This window comes from Puma concolor, chromosome A2, assembly GCF_028749965.1.
Source record: "Puma concolor isolate L17-30 chromosome A2, mPumCon1.1.hap2, whole genome shotgun sequence".
NCBI classification, from domain to species: domain Eukaryota; kingdom Metazoa; phylum Chordata; class Mammalia; order Carnivora; family Felidae; genus Puma; species Puma concolor.
In genome coordinates, this window is record NC_141668.1 from 107,063,729 (window position 1) to 107,080,234 (window position 16,506).

Sequence of the window (16,506 nt, forward strand, 5' to 3'; positions counted from 1 at the left end):
ACCCTTGTCCCCTTTGTAATTAATAAGTATTTTATGGGGACGTACTTTGAAACTACCTGAATATCTCCTTCCTCATTAAACTTCTAATTTATTCATTCTTTTTTCAATCTCTGTCAATATGGACTCATGGACTCTGATTGTATTCAGTGGAGTATCATCCCCTGTCATTATTAATGATGCTCAAATTTGTCTCATATTTGGCCAGAAAGAGCACCCTGGACTGATTATCATGCTTCTTTGTGCTTTTTCTTCTTTTTTGGTGAAAAAGAAAAGATTTGTCAGGCTCATCTTGTAATTTCTCTCTTCCTTCTCTGGAATCAGCTGTTTCTTCAAGGAACTCTGGTTGCTTTTAGAGATGTTAAATGCTATTTATTTATTTATTTATTATTTTCAGAGAGAGAGAGCACGGGCAGAGAGAGAGGGGGAGAGAGAGGATCCCAAGTAGGCTCTGCTCAGTCAGTGCAGAGCCCAGCGTGGGGCTCAATCTTACAAACCGTGAGATCATGACCTGAACCAAAATCAAGAGTTGGACACTTAACCAACAGAGCCACTCAGGCGTCCCATAAAAATATTTAAATACAACACCTGTGAGTCACTGATTCACGGTGGGCTTCACTAGGGCATATACATTGATATACATGTATTTATATACAGGCACTTAATCTATATTTATTTTATATCTAGCATAGATATTTTAAAAATTACTTTATACAGATACCTCCAATTCCAACATAATGCAATCAGGTTTATTTGAATTCTTCCCCTTTCAAAATACCCAACCCTCCTTGTCAGCAGTGAGAAGGCTGGCTGTGATTCTCACGTGATTATCTATTTTATCTGTCCCCTTATATGGGACTGACTTATCCTCACCACATACCCCTCTCCCTCCCAGATATTTTCTTGTCCTACTTGATGGTGTTGTCTTCCCTTCCCATACCTGATCCTTCTAGGTCTCTGACATCCAAGCCAGGCCTCTGCTTCCTGTCTATTACTGCACAGAATTCAACCTTGCTGAGACCCATCTGGTGACTTTAGGTCTTAATTGTTCAGGAAAAAAGGAAGAAGAAGAAGAAGAAGAAGAAGAAGAAGAAGAAGAAGAAGAAGAAGAAGAAAGAAAGAAAGAGGAGGAGAAGGAGAAGGAGAAGGAGAAGGAGAAGGAGAAGGAAAGGAGAATGGGGAGGAGGAGGAGGAGGGGGAGGGAGGAGGGGAAAAGAAGAGGAAGAATAAGAAGGGCTCTAATGTGGTTTTAACTCTGCAGCTGCTCAATGATGTTACCACTGTGGTTATCTTGAGTACATATGGAGCTATATGCAGAGTATACACTTGCTACTACTGATTTATTTCCTCCAAAGAATCAGCCACTGAAAGGCAACAGGAAGCCAGGGAAGTATCACAGACTGGGGGAAGTACCAGGTTTCCTAGTTAGCTCAAGTCAAAGTGCACTTCTGAATGGGTCTCCTATAATATCCCAGCTAGAGACTAACACCTGCTCAGAGAGCTCACCATTACTTATCACTCACACAGTGGCCCATCCATCTTGGTCTTTGCACATACAGGGATTGTTTAGGGACTGACAGTGGACACTTTGCATTATCTTTTAATGTTTTTATGATGGGGGAGTTTGCTTCTGTGCTTCTGAGCAACTATCAGAAAATCTAGAATTTGGCACCCACCTAAACCTTAATAGCACTGGTTCATGCAGCCAACAAAGGTCAGAATCTCACTGGCTAAAGACTTCTCCAACTGAGTCACTGACTGACCTGGTATATCTTTCTGGGAAATATCAGAATCTATCGAACTATTAAAAAAGTGCGAAGATGGTAACAATTACTTCTGGTGCATTTAGTTTTCTCATTGATGGAGGACCTAGTGAGATTCCAGTACACAGGAAAACACTGGGTAACCCCCCTGCTTGTCTCCCTACCATGAACACAGTCAGAAATGATGAACTTGAAATGTTTCCTCCACTATTTCTGCATCTATTCTCACTCTTCCTTCTTGAAATTTTGAAATCATTGATATATCTGTACTTCAATATTTTTATATCCTACTGTAAATGTAATTTGGAAGCAAGGATTCCAGTATTTTTTATTTTAGAGAGAGAGCATGAGCATGGGAGGGGGTAGATGAAGGGGGGGGAGGAGGAGGAGGAGGAGAGAGAGAGAGAGAGAGAGAGAGAGAGAGAGAATCTTAAGAAGTCTCCATGCCCAGTGCAGAGCCAAATGGGGGGCTTGATCTCATGACAGTGAGATCATGACCTGAGCTGCAATCAAGAGATGGGCACTCAATCGACTGAGCCACCCAGGCACCCTTCCAGGAAATTTTTAGAAGATATTCTACTCACATTGTTGGTGGTGGTGGTGGCAGTGACAGTGGTGGTGACAGTCATGGTGGTGATGGTGGCAGTGGTGACATAAATGTGGCCTTTGACTCTCACTTGAGTTCCAAGTTTCCAGGCAAGTTGACATTTCAGTCATTACCTTTCACTTTTATAAATCTCCTATTTATTCTTTAACACTGGCTCGGATGGGCTTTCTCAGATTCCTCAGGTGGTCTCCTCTCTCTCTGGGCACTGTACTTCCTGGGTCAGGCATCATCACGGCGTGTTATCATCCATCATCCATACAGTCTCTGCTTCCCCAGTAGACTCAGGGCACCTTGAGATCTGTGACTTGGTCAGCCCGTTTCTGAGCACGAAGCCTGGCACATGACAAGCACCCAGTAAATACCTGTTAAAAATGAAAGAAGCCTAGATAAGAGCACCAGCCAGTGATGCATCAGCTGGACTTACGCCTCCTACTCAAGCTCCACCAGTGGTTTCAGATCCAAATGACAGTGATATTCATCAGCTTTGAATGCAGAACATTTTCACGTCGGTGGCCGGGAAAAGTATGCCAGAAATAACAGCCTCAACAAAACAACAATGTCCTCCTGCAGCTGTATGCTCCTCAAAGTGCTGTGGGTAAGAATGTGCTTCTGGACTTGGGCCAACCATCGAACCTTCCCCAGCTTCAGTTTGCTGTGGACCGCATGCACACTGGTCCTGCACAGGGCAACCCCAGGCTTCTCTCTTGCAGGCACTGCTTGAAACATAACAACGCTGTTTAAGCTTCTCACACCAGCCGCTGCTTGAAACAGTTCCCTCTCAGCTGATGCTGCTGATAAATCCTCAATGTCCAAGTCTCAGCATCCCTCCCCCCTCCAGGCAGCCTACCTCCTCACCTACTTAACCTACTTTAGCCCCGCCCCTTGTGGTACCTGCCACTTGTCTTTCAAAAGAGTCATGTGCCTACTCCTTAAATGGATACAACCCTATATGTCAATTACATCTCAATAAAACTGAAAGTAAAGGGGCGCCTGGGTGGCTCAGTCAGTTAAGCATCAATTTCGGCTCCAGTCTGATTTCACGGTTCGTGGGTTCGTGAGTTCAAGCCACATGTCACGCTCTGTGCTGTCAGCTCAGAGCTCAGATTCTGTGTCACCCTCTCTCCCTGCCCCTCCCCCGCCCTCTCTCTCTCAAAAACAAATGGAAAAAAACATTAAAAACAAAAGTAAACTGAAAGTAAAAATGGCCTATTTGTTGCTTATATCTAAGATATGTCTTTTTTTTAATGTTTTTATTTATTTTTGAGACAGAGAGAGAGCACGAGCAGGGGAGGGGCAGAGAGAGGGAGACACAGAATCCAAAGCAGACTCCAGGCTCTGAGCTGTCAGCACAGAGCCTGACACGGGGCTCGAACTCAAGAACCATGACATCATTCATGACCTGAGCTGAGATCAAGAGTCATAGACAGTTAACCGACTTAGCCACCCAGGTGGCTTTGTATCTGTGTTTTTCATCTATGTTTCTCACTACTCTGTTTCAAATCTCTAGTCCATGTATCTATCTCATACCAGCTGTCATGAGTGAAATCAGATTTTATATCACGTGTCACATTGCCTACCCTAGAGTAGGATTCAAGAAATACCAAATTCTTCAAATGATCCCCAAAACAGGCCATCGGAGACGGTGAAATAAAAGTCACTCGTGAGGTTGCATATTCGATGTCCATTTACATCAGAGGTTCCATTAACTTGGCTTTGATAGAGTCTTGCATCCAAATTGGGGACCTCCACGCCCCCGAGGTGTATGCGACTGGAGATCGGTGCTCTCTGCAGGTACCACGCACAGGGCTACACGGAGGTGTTTGCACGTCATCGGCCAGGGGTGGGCAGTGGAAGGCCCCCTACACCATCACAGCCGTTGTAACTATGTGCTTACGGCTGTAGCATACGCATCAGTTAGGATCAGCGTGAAGTGACCGCAGTGTACAATCTGGGCACTGACTCCAAGTACATTACACTATCTAACTGCCTTGCAAAGACTCCTAGAGGACAGATCGAGAACATCTCTCCTTATTGAGGGCATGGCGTTCAGAAAAAGTTAAATGCCTCACCTCGGGAGGCTCACAACGCGGGTTAATACTCGACGAATGGTCCAAGCCAAGACCCAGCTGATGCCAAAGCCCCTGTCGCTAACCTCGGCGCTCCGTGGCTTCACCTGCTCTGAGGAGACCACAGAGCGTTGCCAGAGGAGCGCTTCCTGAGTAATTGTAAGGACTCTCTGGCCCTTCGGCTTTTTCGACATTTTTGCTTTTGACATCGAATCTTGGAAAGGCACACAGCACGCATCAAAATGCAAACTAGACGTGGCTAACGGCACAGCCACATACAGCCCTTCCGGGCTCCAGTTGCTGGCGGAGGTGAACCGATCACCTGGGCCAGGTGCTTGCGTCTTCAGTCCGCCCCGCTCCTCCCCTACAGACCAGCCGTCTGGTTTACATGCTCCCCCACCCCAGCGTGCTCCCGGCACGAAGCTCGCTTCCTTCTCTCCGCGCCCTCAGACACGCCTCACCTCGGATGGAACACCTTTTTCTACCGTCGCAGAATTTACCTGGGCTAACAAATTAGAGATCCCCTTCTTCAAACATGTATTGACACAATTTCTGCAAAACGAACCCCTCTCTGAATTCAGGCACTAAACGCGGAAGGGGGGGTCGAGGAAGAATAGCCAAGGGAGGTCGTCCGCATGTTCTCGTCGTGCTTCTGTCTGGCTTCAGACTCGTGGCCCAGGGATAGGAAGTTCTCCTGATTGGCCCCTCTCCCGCTGCATGGACGCATTTGGCAGTAGACCACTGCCCCCCACTGTTGTGCATGCGTCTAGTCCTTACTGGTTCAACCACCCTCCCCCAGCCATCTAGGCTGTTAATATTTGGTACGCCAGTGTTCTGCGTTTCCTCTCCCAATCCATTCTTCCCTCTCCCCCGTCCTGGCCCTGGAGGCTAGTGCTTGCGAACTGCATCATCCAAAGGCATCTGCCAGAGGGCTTCTGGTTGGGTTCGCCTACTGGGAAACCCAACAGAGAGCAGAGGACGGGACCAGAGCAAGGTCAGGGCATCTCTTTGCGTCTGGTATAGCACCGCACCTCTGCAAGTGTCTTTGCCCCCACCCCCTCCCTGACCACCGCTCTGAAAAAACAGCTCCACTGGCCCTGTTTCTCAGGCTCTAGGGGTCCTGACGGCTTTCTGTCGCCGCTCATCTTTGAGGGTGTTTGTTTCTAACCACAGCCTCCCCCCCCACCTCCAGGAAGTATTCTTATTGAAGTCCTTCTGTTTGAATCCTATAGGATGAATTCTCTTTTCTAGAGGGAACCAGATAATACAGCCAGAAACAGAACATTCATTATTCCCATCCAATTGTACAAAGCAGAACAAAATGTTCTCTAATCCATTGTATGTTTCATGGCAAAGAGTTTCATCATCTGAACCTGCGTGATACTTTATATTTTATGTTTGGATAGACCGTTTTATTATTAAGCCACCATCAGATTAATTTAACTAACTAAGCCCCTCTTGTTGGATACTGAGATTGTTTTGAATGTTCTGCTACGTATGTAACAAGTAGAATGGTAAATGTCTTTGCACATGCATTAACTTTCGATTAATTAATTTAATTCACTCATTGGCATCAATTGGCTGAACCAAAGGATAAGTGATATTTTTTTATTTATTTATTTTTTTTTTTTAATTTTTTTTTTCAACATTTATTTATTTTTGGGACAGAGAGAGACAGAGCATGAACGGGGGAGGGGCAGAGAGAGAGGAAGATACAGAATTGGAAACAGGCTCCAGGCTCTGAGCCATCAGCCCAGAGCCTGACGCGGGGCTCGAACTCACGGACCGTGAGATCGTGACCTGGCTGAAGTCGGACGCTCAACCGACTGCGCCACCCAGGCGCCCCGATAAGTGATATTTTTAACTCTTTAAGCCAATCCTTTTCAAGAGCTTTCAGGATTTCTTTTTTTTTTTTTAATTTTTTAATATTTATTTTTGAGAGAGAGAGAGAGCATGAGTAGAGAAAGGGCAAAGAGAGAGGGAGACACAGAATCTGAAGCAGGCTCCAGGCTCTGAGCTACGAGCACAGAGCCCAATGTGGGGCTCAAACTCACAGACCACGAGACCATGACCTGACCTGAAGTCAGAGGCTTAACCGACTGAGCCACCCAGGCGCCTCGAGCTTTCAGGATTTCTGATTTCTCCCCAGAAACATAGGAAGGTGTAGCCTCCTGCTTTCTGAGCACAGAGATCCACTCAGAGTGTGACCTCTTTGAAAGTGGGACACAGGGGTGCCTGACTGGCTCATTAAGTTGGGCATCTGACTCTTGATTTCCGCTCGGGTCACGATCTCACGGTTGGTGACTTCCAGCCTCCCCGCGGGCTCTGCGCTGACCGTGCGGAGCCTGCTTGCGATCCTCTGTCTGCCTCTCTCTCTGTTCCTCCCGCCCTGTGCTCTCTTCTCTCTCAAAATAAATAAATAAACGTAATAAAAAAATAGTATTAAAAAAAGTGTGATGCAAACACTGGGTGACAGTGAGCTGTCACCCTACTTACTCACGACAGTTTGTGTGTTAGCTTCAGTCCTGGATTGTCCCCACTGTCGCCTGCATCTTAGAAAAACTGGCGTTGGTTACGAGGCGGGAAGGAGCCAGGCGACCACCGCGTCAGCAGCGCAGTTTCCAGGCTGCCTTGAGTTCACCTCCCCGAGGACCGCGTGGCCCCCATTCTGTGGCTTCAAACGCTCATGGCCCCACACAAGGACAGCAACATCCGAGGAGCTACCAGGGCCCATGAGCGTTTGAAGCCATCTCCCGCTTTTGAGAAGAAAACTTGCTTCACACCTCGTCTTCCATCTTCCCCGCTTGTTGATTTTCCATTTGTCTTCTGACTCAACGCGGCGGGAAGGAATTAAAGATTACTTTATGCTGTTATTTACATCTGATTAGAAACTCATTCCATTTTTTTTGATCCGTCTGGCTTTATCTGCCTGAATTAATTTGCTTTCCTGAGTCACAGGGGTTTGGGACACGGCTTTGAAAACGTACCGCTACAGGGAAAAAGCACAGTGAAACGCTAACGCCCTTGCTTCCTGGCCTGAATCATCAAGGACTTCACCGTCTCGAAATGCCCAGCAGGGTGGATGGAGATCACTAGGGAAGAGAAGTCTACCGTTAACCTCAGGAAACAATGCTGCAAGTTGACGCAGGCTGGCCCTTTCATCCCGGCTGGGCAGAAACGTCCTGGGTGTGGAATCATTTCAGAGCCCGCCAAGATGCCACCAGGCCACAGAAGCTGTCACGGTGTAGTAGCAATGTGACCTGTGCAGACTGGGCACCGCGGTGGGACGGGTCACTCTGAGGAGGCACCTGCCACACCCAGCATGGCAGGGAGCCTCCTCTGTTCACCTCCGAAATGGCTCTCATCACCTCCTCCTTACTTCTGTCTCCACTGCCAGTGCTGCGGTCCCCGTCGACGGCTTCGTGTTGCACCTGCCTGCACCTGGCCTTTATACCTAGACACGATGGCAGGCAGACCAGGGGGTCCTGGCCCAACTCCTGGGAACCTGGGAGGGTGTCACCTTGAATGGCAAAAGGGACTTACTGGATGTGACAAATTAAGGACCTTGAGATGGTGAGATAGTCCCGGCTTATCCAGCTGGACTCAATGCGATCACATGGGTGCGTATGAGGGAAAGAGGGAAGGCACACCCAGAGGAGGGGTGTGGACAGCGACGGAGAGGGCATGACGGGCTTGGAAAGGGGGGGAAGGGGCCATGAGCCAGGGGATGCTGGTCACATCCTGAAGCTGAAAGGGACAGGAAACGGGCTCTCCCCTGCAGCCTCCGCAGGGAGCAGAGCCCTGCCCACATCTTGAACAAGGTTTGTCAAGAAGTATACTAATTAGGTTTTGGTTATATTGAGACTGAAGACCGTGGGGCCGTTCAAAGGGGATTGCATGCGGGTACTTGCATTGACAAATGTAGGGCTCAAAAGAAGTTTATTCACAATGTGAGGGTTTTAAAAAAATTTTTAACGTTTATTTATTTTTGAGAGACAGAGAATGAGTGGGGGAGGGGCAGAGAGAGAGGGAGACACAGAATCCCAAGCAGGCTCCAGGCTCCGAGCTGTCAGCCCAGAGCCCGACGCGGCGATCGATCCCGCAAACCTTGAGATGATGGCCCGAGCTGACACCAAGAGTCAGACGCTCAATCAACTGAGCCACTCGGGCACCCCAATTCACAATGGAAGTTTGAGCCGTGGATGCTTCCGCTGTGGCCTGCATCCCCATGGCAGCATGAGGAAGAGCAGGAAGGAGAGACCGAGCACTGATGTGTTCTTTGTGGGTGGACAGGAGACACCGATGGAGCAGACGTGACTAAGGACAGGTCATTAGGGTGAATGTCTGTATAGACGAGGGGATACGGGGCATCCTCACCACACTTACGGTATTGCTGACTCTATTCCCTGGGCTGTACCTTTCACCCCGTGACTTACCCTCAACTGGAAGCCGGTAGCTCTCACTGCCCTTCAAACCGCCCCCCACCCCAGCCCCGAGCATCCATTTTCTTTTCTGTATTTATGGGTCTGTTTCTGCTTTTTGTTTGTTTTTAGATTCCACACATAAGTGAAGTCATATAAGGTTTGTCTTTCTCTGAATTATTTCACGTAGCATTACACTCCCCAGGTCCATGTGAAATTTCTGTTCTTTTAAATCATTTAATTGGTAGTACTTCTGTTACAGAAGCCCTAAGACCAAGATATTTTTCTTTTTCGTTTTCCTGCTTCGGTGCGAGGCTTACAGGGTATAGTCCTCGGGGAGGCTTTCACTGACTGTGATTACTTTTTAAAACTATTTTATTTTATTATTTTTTTAACATTTATTTATTTTTTTGGAGCGTGCAAGTGGGGGATGAGCAAAGAGAAAGGGAGGCACAGAATCCGAGGCAGGCTCCAGGCTCTGAGCTGTCAGCGCAGAGCCCCACGTGGGGCGCGAACTCACCGACCGCGAGATCATGACATGAGCTGACGTCGGACACTCAACCGAGCCACCATTTTTATTTTAAAATAAAATTTATTTTATAATTTCATCACGATAAGTGGCCGTGATAAGCCTAGCAGTGGAATTGCTGGGTCATAGGTAGTTTTAAAGTTTTGAGGAACCTCCATACCGTTGTTCAGAGCGGCTGCACCAGTTTGCATTCCCACCAACAGTATAAGAGGGTCCCCTTTCTCCCCATCCTCACCAACACATGTTGTTTCTTGTTTTAGCCATTCTAACAGCTGGGAGGTGGTATCTCCATGTGCTTTTAATTTACATTTCCCTGATGAGTGATGTGAGCATCTTTTCATGCGTCTGATGGCCATCTGGATGTTTCCTACGGAAAAGTGTTCATGTCTCTGCCCATTTTTATCTTTTTAAGTTTTTGCTTTAATTCCCGTTAGTTAACACACAGTGTAATATCAATTTCAGGTGTACAATATAGTGTCTCACCACTTCCATACAACACCCGGTGCTCATCACAGCAAGTGCACTCCTTAATCCGCATCCTGTTCCCCCCAGGCCCTGCACCCCACACACCTCCCCTCCAGTAACCATCAGTTTGTCCTCTATTGTTAAGAGTCTGTTTCTTGGTTGCCTCTCTCTCTCTTTTTCCCTATGCTTCTTTTGTTTCTTTAATTCCACATATGATTGAAATCATATGATATTTGTCTTTAACTGATTTCACTTAGATAATACTCTCTTGCTCCATCTGTATCATAGGAAATGTCATAGCTATGTAATATTCCATTGCGTGTGTGTGTGTGTGTGTGTGTGTGTATACTGTTGATATATACATTGTGTGATATATATATTGTGCATATATACATTGTTGATAATGTTTGTTCTGCCTACTTTAAAAAAAAAATATTTATTTATTTATTTATTTATTTAGGAGGGGGAGGTGGCAGGTAGAGGGAAAGAGAGAACCCCGAGCAGGCTCCATTCTGTCAGCACAGAGCCCGACATGTTCTCACCAACCATCAGATAGTGACCTGGGCCAAAATCAAGAGTTGGACGCTTAAGGGAATGAGCCACCCAAGTGCCCCTGTTCTGCCTACGTTTTAATTGGATTATCTGAGTTTTGGGTACTGAGTTGTATCAGTTCTTTATATATTTTATATAGAGAGGTTCTATATACACATATATGTATATATGTATATGTATATATATGTATATATGTATATGTATGTATATGTATATTGTTTATGTATATTGTATTTGTATATTGTGTATACATATATATGTATATGTATATTTATGTATAAGGGTTATATATTAACCCGTTATCTGATATATCTCTTAAAAATATCTTCTCCCATTCTGTAGGCTGCCTTCTAGTTTTGTTGATGGTTCCCTTTGCTGTGCAGAAACCTTTTATTTGAGGAAGCACCAATTATTTATTTACTTATCTATTTAATTTTCTTTCCAAATTTTTATTTAAACTCTAATTTGTTAACATACAGTGTAGTAGAATTCGGTGATTCATCACATACACACAACACCCAGGGCTCATCACAAGTGCCCTCCTGAGTGCCCATCCCCCATGTCGCCCATCCCCCACCCACCTCCTTCCATCAACCCTCAGTTTATTGTATGTCATTAAGAGTCTCTTCTGGTTTGTTTCCGTCTCTCATTTTTTCCCCTTCCCATATGTTCATCTGTTTTGTTTCTTAAATTCCACACAGGAGTGAAGTCATATGGTATTTGTCTCTCTCCGACGGACTTATTTCACTTAGCATCATACCTTCTAGTTCCATCCACGTCGTTACAAATGGCCAGATTTCATTCTTTTTGATGGCTGAGTACTGTTGCCATATGTATATACACCACATCTTCTTTTCCATTCATCAGTTTATGGACATTTGGACTTTTCTTTCCCCTGCCTCAGGAGACCGATCAAGAAAGAAGTTGCTATGGCTGATGTCAGCGAAATTACTGCCTGTGTTCTTTAGGATTTTTATGGTTTCAGGTCTCATATTTAGGTCTTTAATCCATTTTGAGTTTATTTTTGTGTATGGTGTAAGAAAGGGGTCCGGGTTCGTTATTTTGCATGTGTGTGTCTGAAAACCCTAATCTTCTACTCTGCCTTCCCCCTTCTGAGGCGGTATTCTTCTGTACATTGGTTTGGATGGCTACTCCCAGTAAAGGCATTCTGCCCTCATTAAGGGTCTCTCCAATGCCTGAGGACAATGGGACAAGGTACCGGAGGCAGCCTCTGGCTCCTGTTCCAAGGGGGTGGCTGCACAAACCACACTGAGACTCGCTCGTCCTTCCAGGTCATGGCCCTTCCGTGCTCGCCCGCAACACGAGATAACAGCTGCAGGGGTCGTGACCCATGTTCTCTAAGCTGAAGACTGCAGAGAAGATAAGAGAGCTGGAAAACTGGAAAGGAGACCGATAAGCATCCGGAGGGCAACAGCCGGGTGGAGCAAAAAATAAAAGTTGAGATTTAAGAAGAAAGATCCAGGGACAAAACTTGCCTTAGAAAGGCCCGCCGGGCACGCAGCACCTGTGCCTCTGTTTCGCTGCTGTCAGAAATTCTGCTTTCTTATAGGTCCTCCCAAGACCCAGGCCCTCATCCCCCCCACCCTGGACCCGACTCAGGCTCCAGCTGGGCGACTCCGGGGTGAGAGTTGTCTCAGATGGAGCTGTGCTTGCACCCGGCTGGGCTTCCTGGAGCTGCCGGGGCACCATCATGCCTCTCGTCCCCCCCCTCCCCCCGTGTGGACCTCTGGCTGTGGAGACACTCTGTCCCGCCCCAGGAGCCACCCTCGCTCCGGGCCTGGAACACACCTCTCCCAGGATGCGCTACGCCTGGTCCCAGGTCCGTCCACATCTTGTGTGTCTGTGTGATAATCATCCTTAAAATGCCGGTACTGAGCGTCTGTTTTCCACAAACACGGGACACATTATTGTCGTCGGTATTAACGGCATTTTCTGCTTATATCTGACGGACGACGCATCCTTTCCCCCAAGGTGCCAAGTTCCTATTAAGATCTTTGTTACCAGCTTGCTTGAAGGAGATTAAATGAACTTGGGGTGTGGTTAATGTGTCCTGGGGACCCCATTAACAACCGCGACATGCCTGGGGCCTGGGGCCTGGAACCTGGCCATTTTCTTCCCCTTGTGGGCACCACAGCTACGCGGGACCTGGGAGGGGCGGGGGCGGGTCATTCTACACTTCTCGCTTCCGATGAATTGCAGGAAAACGTATCCACTTCACAGGCGGCCTCCCCATGGCCAGGAAAGCCACTGCCAAGCCACTGCCGTCTGTACGTCTGTGCAAGGGAGCCCTAGCGGACACAGCGGAGGACCCGCAGAGCCCACGGGAAGCTAAGGCAGGTCCTGCCCTGAGTGATCTCGTTCACTCATGGCTGAGTTTCCCGCACTGCCGGCTCACAGCGATGATGCACTTTGAAGGGTAATGTGGGTCCTGTGTGTCAGAACACTCACCCCAGATCCAACATCAGGACCACCACGGTGCAGCTGGTTCTGCAACTGATTGTGCAAACAGCACTATATGCAAGGAGAATGATATAAAGACATGTGTTGAACCATGAGACGCCACCTCGCGCGCAGCAGAACAGCTAAAATGAACAACTCGGGAAACAACAGATGTTGGCGAGGACGCAGGCAAACGGAGCCCTCTTGGGAAGAGGGGGAGAAGGCAAACTGGTGCAGCCGCTCTGGAACACAGTGTGGAGGTTCCTCAGAAAGCTAAAAATACCATTACCCTAAGACCCAGCAATAGCACTGCTAGGTATTTATCCAAAGGGTACAGAAGTGCTGATTTCAAGGGACACGTGCACCCCAATGTTTACAGCACCGCTACCAACAATAGCCAGAGAATGGAAAGAACCCTGATGTGCATCGACAGACGAATGGATAAAGAAGATGTCATATATGTGTGTGTGTGTGTGTGTGTGTGTGTGTGTGTGTGTGGAGTATTACTTGGCCATCAAAAAGAATGAAATCTTGAAATCTGCGATGATGTGGATGGAACTAGAGTGTATTATGCTAAGCAAAATAGTCAGAGAAGGACAAGTATCATATGATTTCACTCATATGTGGAATTTAAGAAACATGACAGATGAACAGAGGGGAAGGGAAGGAAGAACAAGAAAAAAACAGAGAGGGAGGCAAACGATAAGAGACTCTTATGTACAGAGAACACACTGAAGGTTGCCACTGGGTGTGGCATGGAAGTGATGAATCACGAAATTTTACCCCTGAAACCATTATCATACTGTAAGTTAACTAACTTGGATCCAAATAAAAATAAAAAAAAAAAAAAGAATAAAAATGTGTCCAGGAATCCAGACATTCAGAGGTGGGCACAACAGACTCTGAACTTCTGGTTCAAAGAAGAATTAAGACAGGAAGGATGATGAAGGTGTCCTGAAAAGCAAGTTCTGGAAAGCAGGAGAATAAGCGATGGGGCCCCACACAGGTGTGCCAGAGCAGCCCTTGGGGACGTGGCTGGAGGGGGCCAGGAGGCAGGGGAAGCGTTCTCTGGATGGGGAAGAGGAAGCAGAGGGCCTGGGAGGATCAGCAGAGGATGAGGAGGAGAGCGACCATCATGGGCCGGAATGATTCTGGAAAACCCAAACAGCGCAGCAGGGAGGGCCGTGGCCATGGCAGGACTGGTGTCGTGGCATCCAGTTCGGGCTCCCTCCATGACGCAAGCAGGGGATAACGGCTGGGAGGGTGGCCAGGCAAGCTCTCATCCTACACGACACACCTAGCCGGGCACGCCCCTGCCTCCGGCCACCGCATCTGCCTGGAATCATGGGGGCCGTGCTCGGCCCCCAGGCACAGGCTGGCTGCCAGGGCCCCAGCCCGCCACCTTCGCCTCTTGATCCACCTGTCGCCTCAGGGGCACACAGGCTGGGTTCGGTCCCACCTCCGTTCCCTTCTCGGCAGCACTGAGCCCCCGGCTCGGGATGTGGTCCTCTGCCAGGACCAGCTTCCTGGTCAGCCCCAAGGCAGCTTTCCCAGTGTTTCTTCACCTTTCTCTGCTGGCTTTGCCTTTGCAGTAGACACGGCCCTGGAGGCCTAGAGCAGCCTGGTTATTCTACAGGGGAATCGATAGCCATTCACTCATTCACAGATTCCTTTGCTCAACAACTGTCTAGTGATCACCGATTTGGTGCCAGGCATCGGGCGTGAAATGGAGAAAGGACACACACACACACACACACACACACACAATACTGTCACTGGCCTGGTGGCAATCACAACTTAGTGGGGGAGATATACAGTAAAACTCTGGATTGTGAGTAACTTGTTCTGCGAGGGTTCCGCAAGAGGAGCAAACATTCCTAATAAATGTTAACTTGATAAACGAGCGTACGTAACGCCGAACGACCCATGATCACGACCAAGCCAATGGCCCTTGAAATTTGCTGTGATATACGAACGCTTTGGGAGACAAGCATGTTTCCAGAATGGATTATGCTCACAAACCAAGGTTTTGCTGCACTTGGTCGAATAACTGCTCACAAGTAACATTATCACCATGGCGCCTGTTGGGAAGGAGATGATGTACACGGTGCATTGAGATGGGAGGGTTGTGGAGGGAGGGACTCAGCAGCGTGCAGGGAAATATGCAGGAGGGGCAACGCTCATGCGGGCACGCAGAGGGGACACGTTACACGTCAGTTCAGTACGAGGGCGTGGACAGAGGATACAGCAGAGGGAAGCACGTGTACACATCCACTGTAGCAAGAGGCCTGGTTTATTTCAAGCTTGCAAGGGAGGAGAGTGCAGCTGGAGGAGGGGGGTGCACAGGGCAGGTCAGCGTCTCCCAGGCGTCCTTGCCAAGGCTCTTCTTTATTCTGACAGCATGGACATTTCACCCAGAGGGTGGCGTTTTAGCCTACATGTGAAAAAAATATCACCCACCATAAATGTAGAAAGCAGAGGGCTGGCATCAAGATCAGACAGGGGCAGGTGGTAAGGTGGGAACACCATAGCACAAACGCGGTCCAGGGGGAAACCTGCAAGAGATGTCAAGGGCAGACTACACCGTGGGACGGAGAGGGCCCAGAGCTCGGCTCGACACCCCCACAGTTCACAGAGCAGAGGAGGAACATTTGCCTAAAAGAAGAAACCAAGGAGAAGAAACGCCAGGGAACTGTTGAACCGAGGAATCCAAGGGATAAAAATCATTGCAAAGGAGAGGTCAGTCTGTTGGACTGAGTAGGCGGAGACCCTTGTTGGTCTCAGCCAGAGCAGTTCTGGTGGCACTAGGGAGCCGTGTCCTGAGTGCACTCTCCCTGAGGGCAGTGGGAAGAGGGCGCTGAGCGTCCGCGGGGCAGGAAAGGCTCCGGAGACTCTGGCCCGCAGGCCAGGAGGAGGCAGACGGTGGGCAGCAGGCACTGACAATGAGACAGACAGAGCATCCCACATGCTGAAGAAGAGGACCCAGTTCCAAGAGACATGAAGAAGACCGAAAACATCAGTAGGGAAAAGTCCCCGAGAGAGGGATAGTGAATTTACACAGAGCAACACAATTCAGCTTTGAACATTTTAGACGCACACTTGAGCAGATTGTGGAAAATCACTTGCAATGTTAAATTCATTTTGTAATATATTTTATCACACATTTCATGAAATATTTTGTATGCATTTCAGACACTTCGCATTCTTCCCTTTGAACTCAGTGGGTTGTGTTGTTTCTGCTTAAACCACCATTGCAATCCCTAGATAAATCGCATTTATAATAAGACCCATTATACACACTACTGAGGTCCATTTACCAGGATTTCTGTATCTGTGTTCATACATGAAGGTGTTCTACACTTGCTTTACCTCTACTGTTGGAGAACATTTTTGTGCCAAGTTTACATGGGCATCATAAAATGGGATTGGTAGCAATTCCTTCTATATTTTCTAAAATAGTCGTATAACAGAGTTTATCTCCTTCGGTATGACTCATAAAGCCATCTGGGTCCCTGTCTTGGGGTAAGTTAATATTGGGGGTGACGACCCGTGGCTACCCATTCATTTTCTAGTCTGGTTATTGTTTTCTTGAGGCAATCTCGATCATTAATGGTTTACAAAAAATATTGTCTATTTCACCTGTCTC